General features: G+C 45.1%; 1 long non-coding RNA gene across 1 annotated transcript; it reads left to right on the top strand.

Moving 5' to 3' along the window:
• Positions 1-207: 207 nt before the first annotated feature.
• LOC141088063 (uncharacterized) lies at positions 208-3,125 on the top strand. Its single transcript, XR_012231828.1, has 3 exons — positions 208-1,522; positions 2,844-2,897; positions 3,084-3,125. It is a non-coding gene; the product is annotated as an uncharacterized lncRNA (long non-coding RNA).
• Positions 3,126-6,024: the final 2,899 nt, after the last annotated feature.

Here is a 6,024-nt window from a genome sequence, read left to right as displayed (position 1 = left end):
ATGACATAGAATCAACTGCCGAACGGAACTTCTCTGAGGGTTTCAGTTAGTGGAGTGTGAGTAACATCATTTATATTAGCTCCTGATTTATGTCCTATTATATCCCATGTGTCTGTGACTCTCGCTCCTGATTTATGTCCTATTATATCCCATGTGTCTGTGACTCTCGCTCCTGATTTATGTCCTATTATATCCCATGTGTCTGTGACTCTCGCTCCTGATTTATGTCCTATTATATCCCATGTGTCTGTGACTCTCGCTCCTGATTTATGTCCTATTATATCCCATGTGTCTGTGACTCTCGCTCCTCATTTCCCTCATTCTCTAATATCTCAACTTTATTTTTTGCTAATGTTTAAACTGTGTCATCTATCTAACCGGCCTTCTCTCTTTGTATCATCCACCATCCATGTGAACAATACAGTGCAATGTATAGATTAGGTATAATTAGGAATATAGAAATAACTGCCATAAATATTTAATTTTTACCATTTTGTAACAGTTACATAACATTTAGAGGGTCTAAGGGGTAACGTTGTCCCTTGTGGAGGCGCCAAGTTGGTGTGGGGAGACTTATAGGCCAAGTAATGCTCCTCTGGGAATTTTAATATGCAGGGTGCCTGTTCAGAGGAGGAGGACAAGAGCTCTAGCGCCACCTATTGGCGATAGCTTTGTGCTAATAAGGAGTAAAAAATCCAAAGTACTTGATTGTAAATGCAGCTTCTGGTTTGGTTTCCTATCCAAAGTCATGTGCCAAGGCTCATGAAAGGGCCGATATTGACTTTTAGGATTGCCTCCTCTAATGGGTGGCTCTAGAACTCCTGTCCTCTTCCTCTGTGAAGAGGCTATGTGCTTTATATTTAGGTGATTACATTGATAAAGTTTTGATTTAAGGTAAAGAATCTAAGAGGGTTGTACAAGATTTGAAAAATTCTGTCTCTTTTCTTCAAAAAACAGCGCCACACCTGTCTGTTGGTTGTATCCGGTATTACAGTTCAGCTCTATTCATCTCTATGAAGCCGAGTTACAATGCCAAACACAAGCCGTGGACAGGTGCGGCGCTGTTTTTAGAAGGAAGCAGTTATGTTTTTCCAGTCCTGCACAATCCCTTAAAACCCTATTTCATGAATATGGGATTGGTTGTAGGTTTTTGTCACTCCTGACAGTTACTGCTGTTACTGGGGATTAGTAATCCATGAAATGGGATGACATCACACAGTGACATCATGGTGCCTGCCGAGGGGACACTCACTAGAGGGCTGCAGTCGGGAGTAAAGTGGAAGGAAACGTATTAGCCTCTTTTTTGTGTCCTTTATTATGTTCTGATAGGTTCTCCTTTATCTATAGGTGTTAACCCTGTAATGTCAGGACATCACTTCCCTTTAATAATGGAATCGTTATGTAGTTAATCCCTGCAATTCTTTACAAATATCAAAACAGGAATGAAATACAATGTCTGCTATAATTCTTCTTTTTCTATTATTTTATAGTTTATGAGCGAGAATCTAGTGAGGAGAATGAGGTAAATGCTTACTTACCCTAAATCTGCAATTTCTCTGATAGACTGGGGCCACTGGATGGCGGAGAGTCACCTTCCATGTCACCCGTAATCTCCTGCAATTCTGCTTCCCACAGGGAAACATTGCAGCTCCATGTCAGAATGACCGGGTGACTCTATTACTGCCGAGCATTAGCCGAAGGGCAAGTTCAGATGTGGCAGATTTACAGTGTCCAAATTTTGGGAAATTCATTCATGGTGGGAGGAAATTGTGGGCCCCTTCACACGTCCATATAATACCAATACCGGAAAAAATAGTATCGGTGTCATCAGTGTTTTGCATCAGTGTGCCATCAGTGTGTCATCAGTGTACTGTCAGTGTGTCATCAGTGTACTGTCAGTGTGTCATCAGTGTACTGTCAGTGTGTCATCAGTGTACTGTCAGTGTGGAATCAGTGAGCCATCAGTGTACTATCAGTGTAGTATCAGTGTGCCATCAGTGTACTGTCAGTGTAGTATCAGTGTGCCATCAGTGTACTGTCAGTGTAGTATCAGTGTGCCATCAGTGTACTGTCAGTGTAGTATCAGTGAGCCATCAGTGTGTCATCCTTGAGAAAGCTCAAAGCGTTATTGTGTTATTAGAGTACACACTATTTAGAAACCAATTCTCCACCAATTGTGATATTTTACAAATTGTTAAAATATAAACTTTAATTAAATAGTATAAAAAAGGAGTAGTTACTCCCATATTACTCTAATTAGTGTTTTTTTGTATAAATATTTTTTCTAGTATTGCATTAAAGATTACATTTTAATGATTTGTAAAGTACCACAGTTGGCGATGACTTGGTGTCATTAGTGTGTCCCCAGTGTCACCCGAGTGCTATCAGTGTATCATCAATGATTCGTCAGTGGGTCACCCGTGTGCCATCCATGTGACATCCGTTTTTTTCCAGTATGGCTTTATAAAAATCAATTCCAAAGCTTCTATACTTGCAGTGTTAAATATACACGGACGGCACATGGATGACACATGGATGCCATTCGTGTGCTATATGTGTTGTACATGGACCCATAGACTGGTATTGGCCTCTGTCATCTGTGCTGCTGGTAAAACGCGGACATATGAGCAGCCCTATAGGTTGTAATGGGTACGCGTGGATATATGTCTCCAGTACGGGTGAAAACGGCTACCAGACGCCCTGGAGACACGTACATGTGAACAGGGCCTTACACTACGCCAGGTTTGTGACATACAACAGTTGTACATTTTAGTGACTATCGATGATCTGTTATCAGCTATGGAGCAGATACAATAATTCCTAATTGTCTTCCTTCTCTTCAGTAGGATGACGTTAGAAGAGGAGTACAAGGAGTACAAGGAGTTCCTGCTTGAGCTGTATGTATATCATATAACTGGGATTATTGATCCTCCTGGACTCTCCCTGTAATGACCCACCACAGAGATGTTCGCTATGAGTCTGCATTGGTTATATTAAGGCTCAATAGTATCATTCCTCTTCCTACCATCATGGTGACTGTGTATGTGTAATATTATTCATTCTGTTTTCTTTTTCTTTAATAGATGGAGAGTCAGCATAGAGCTATGGGAGGTAGAATTCGAGAATGTATCTTATTATATCTTCCACATTCATATAGGAGTAGTATGTGTCCCAATAAGGGGAGGACTCCATGGTGGTGATATCATGGCGTTACTGCTCCCACTCAGGGGCATTTACACTGTTTCCATAAGAAGGATGACATTGCTTTCAATAATAAAGAACTTAGACCCAAATTAATTCTTCATACTGTTCCTCATCCCTTTTATTCGTAGAATAACAATACGGTCAGGAGCCAATTACAGTAATGCCCCAAATTTATCCGGACTCTTGACCAACCAAATGTTGTCTTGGAGCCTGAGATTAAAGGATCATCCTTCTGTGTAGCACAATCTATGTGATGGCAGAGCTGGAGAGATTCTGGAGGTTATGTCCATGCTGTTATCTGACGGACAGGTTATATAGATCGTGGCCCAGATTCATCACCACCTTTGTGTCCACTTTATGTCTACTTTTGTGTGTTGGCACCTTTTTTTGTTGTTTTTTACCCTTTTCATTATTTGCACCTTTTTTAAGTCAATTTTACATGTGCTTGCCTTTTTTCTAATTTTTGCTGCTTTGTGGCTGTTTTTTAACAATTCCAGATATTTTCTCCTGATTTGGCACATATTGTCTCTAGTCTCCTTCTTCCTCCCTCTGGTGTGTTTTTCAGTACTCCAAAATATGAGACCAAACATCACAAACGCAGTTCAAAAGACGAAAAAAGCCTATTTTTTACTTTGAGACAAATTCATGAATCACGCACATTATTTTGATGAATTCTGTGCCAAAACAGCAACAAATACCACTAGACATATAAGGAAAGTGACTTATAAAAAGCCGCAGATGATGAGCCAGTGTGTTATGATTCTAACCAGAGCTGTATGTTCTATTATAGGAAAAACAAGTTTGGAGGAGCATCCCGCGCGCCTACCCTGGAGACCATCTTGTAAGTTGGCATTATAAACAGAGTCATATTTCTGAGCTGTTCCCACAGATATACTATTGCCATAATCAATGTACTGTATCTACAAGGGGAAATGATGTAAGAAAGAGTTGGAAATTCATGAAGATTTCACATCCCCTCATTGTCACTGTGCCACCATCAGCAGACACAGGCACGCTCATGTATAAATACTCTTCTAAGACAAAGTATCAGTGAGACCCTTCACAGCCAATCAGAATCCAGATTTCAACATCTCAATTTCCTTTAAAATGAAGAGCAGTGATCTGGTTGGTTGCTGTGAGTGTGACGAGCGTCAGCTTACGCTGAGTCGTTTTTCCTTTTAGAGTGAACCCTCTGGGCCGTGGCACCCACCCACCTAGGGCAAGCGAACCTAGTGAGAACCCACCCCCTGTACAGGGAGTGTCAGGGGCAAGACCAAGGGGGTGAGCCACCACGGCAGCTGGACCAGACGGCCGGCTCAGGGAGACACTATTGAGTGTCTAGCAACAGGGCGAACAGGAAACGAAACATAAAGCGAAATCACAGGATTTCATCAGCAAACGTGGTTACACATTTTAATCAGATACAAGGCAAAAACAGAGAATCAGATGCAGGGCACCAACGGTGAAACACGGCAAGGTGCGTGCAAGGGCACGCCTAAAGTTCAGACATAACACGTGCAGAAAACATACTGGAGTCCAGGGCAGGGTACGTGTTAGGGATCACACGTGTTCCTAGGAGGGATGCATGCTAGGACACGCCAGAGTCCAAGACAAGGTGCACGCCGAGAGACACGCCAGAGTCCAAGGCAGGGTGCGTGCAAGGAGACACGCCAGGATCCAAGACAGGGTGCGATGGCATCGGACTCCGGACTACTGGCAACGACCGACAGGATCCAGGCATCAGGCTACGGAAATCAGGTCCGGACATCAGGCCGCAGTCATCTGGTTCTGGACCTCTGGCAGCGGTCGGCAGGTTTCGGGAATCCGGCAGGCAATCCAGGGATCAAGGCAGGGTGCGTGCTTGGAGACACACCAGGGTTCATTCAAGGACGGAGGCCTGCGCATGCAAAGGGCACGCCAGGGACAGATTTAAGGACGGAGGTCTGCGCGTGTAGAGGGACACGCCAGAGAAAGGTACAGAGCAGAGTCCTGCGCTTGCGAAGGAACACGCCAGGGTCAGGTTCACGGACGGAGGCCTGCGCATGCCGAGGGTCATGCCAGGGACAGAGTTTAAAAGCAGAGTCCTGCGCATGCAGAGAGGCACGCCAGGGTCAGGATTCAAGACATGATACAGACTAGGACCTGTGCGTGCTAGAGGGCACGACAGGGTACATGGCAAAACCTGCGCGTACTTTTAGAGAAGCACGGGGAGGTATGCCAAGGGCAGGCGAGGACCTGCGCGTGCTATAGAGAGCACGTAGAGCACAGTGCAGAAACAGCGTGAAGTGCAAGGAAGCACAGAGAGCACAGCTGGGGCACTGGCTAGCTGATCGGTCTGCAGCACTAACAGGCGGGCCAGACTCCAGCGAACCCGGCTGAGGCATAGCAGGCGACACAGCTGTCACTGACCGACGAGCACGGCTGAGGCACAAGCAGGCGGGCACGACTAGGGCGGGCACGGCTGAGGCACAAGCAGGAGGATAGGAAGGCCAGGTGCATGCAAAGGGCACACGAAGCAACAAAGCAAGAAACAAGACAAGGCTAGGCGAGAAACAAGGCAAGACAGGGTGCGGAACATAGGCAGAAACAGAGCCAGGTCAGAGCAAGAACAGAGCTAGCAGCGGAGCGTAGGCCGAAGCCCAGAGCCGGGCCAAGGCAGAGCCTTGGGACTAGCGTGGAAATGTGCAAGAGAGCACCAAAGGGCAGAGTACGGAAAACCAGGCAGAGACAAGAAACATGAGAAGTACTACAAGGCTCAGAATAGCAAAGACCAGACATGGCAAAACAGGCTAAAGCAGAGAACAGCGGAGGTACCACAAG

Source organism: Dendrobates tinctorius, unplaced genomic scaffold (assembly GCF_039654945.1).
Source record: "Dendrobates tinctorius isolate UK_male_01 unplaced genomic scaffold, ASM3965494v1 ptg000037l, whole genome shotgun sequence".
In the NCBI taxonomy this organism is placed as follows: domain Eukaryota; kingdom Metazoa; phylum Chordata; class Amphibia; order Anura; family Dendrobatidae; genus Dendrobates; species Dendrobates tinctorius.
This window is presented reverse-complemented; position numbering and strand designations above follow the sequence as displayed.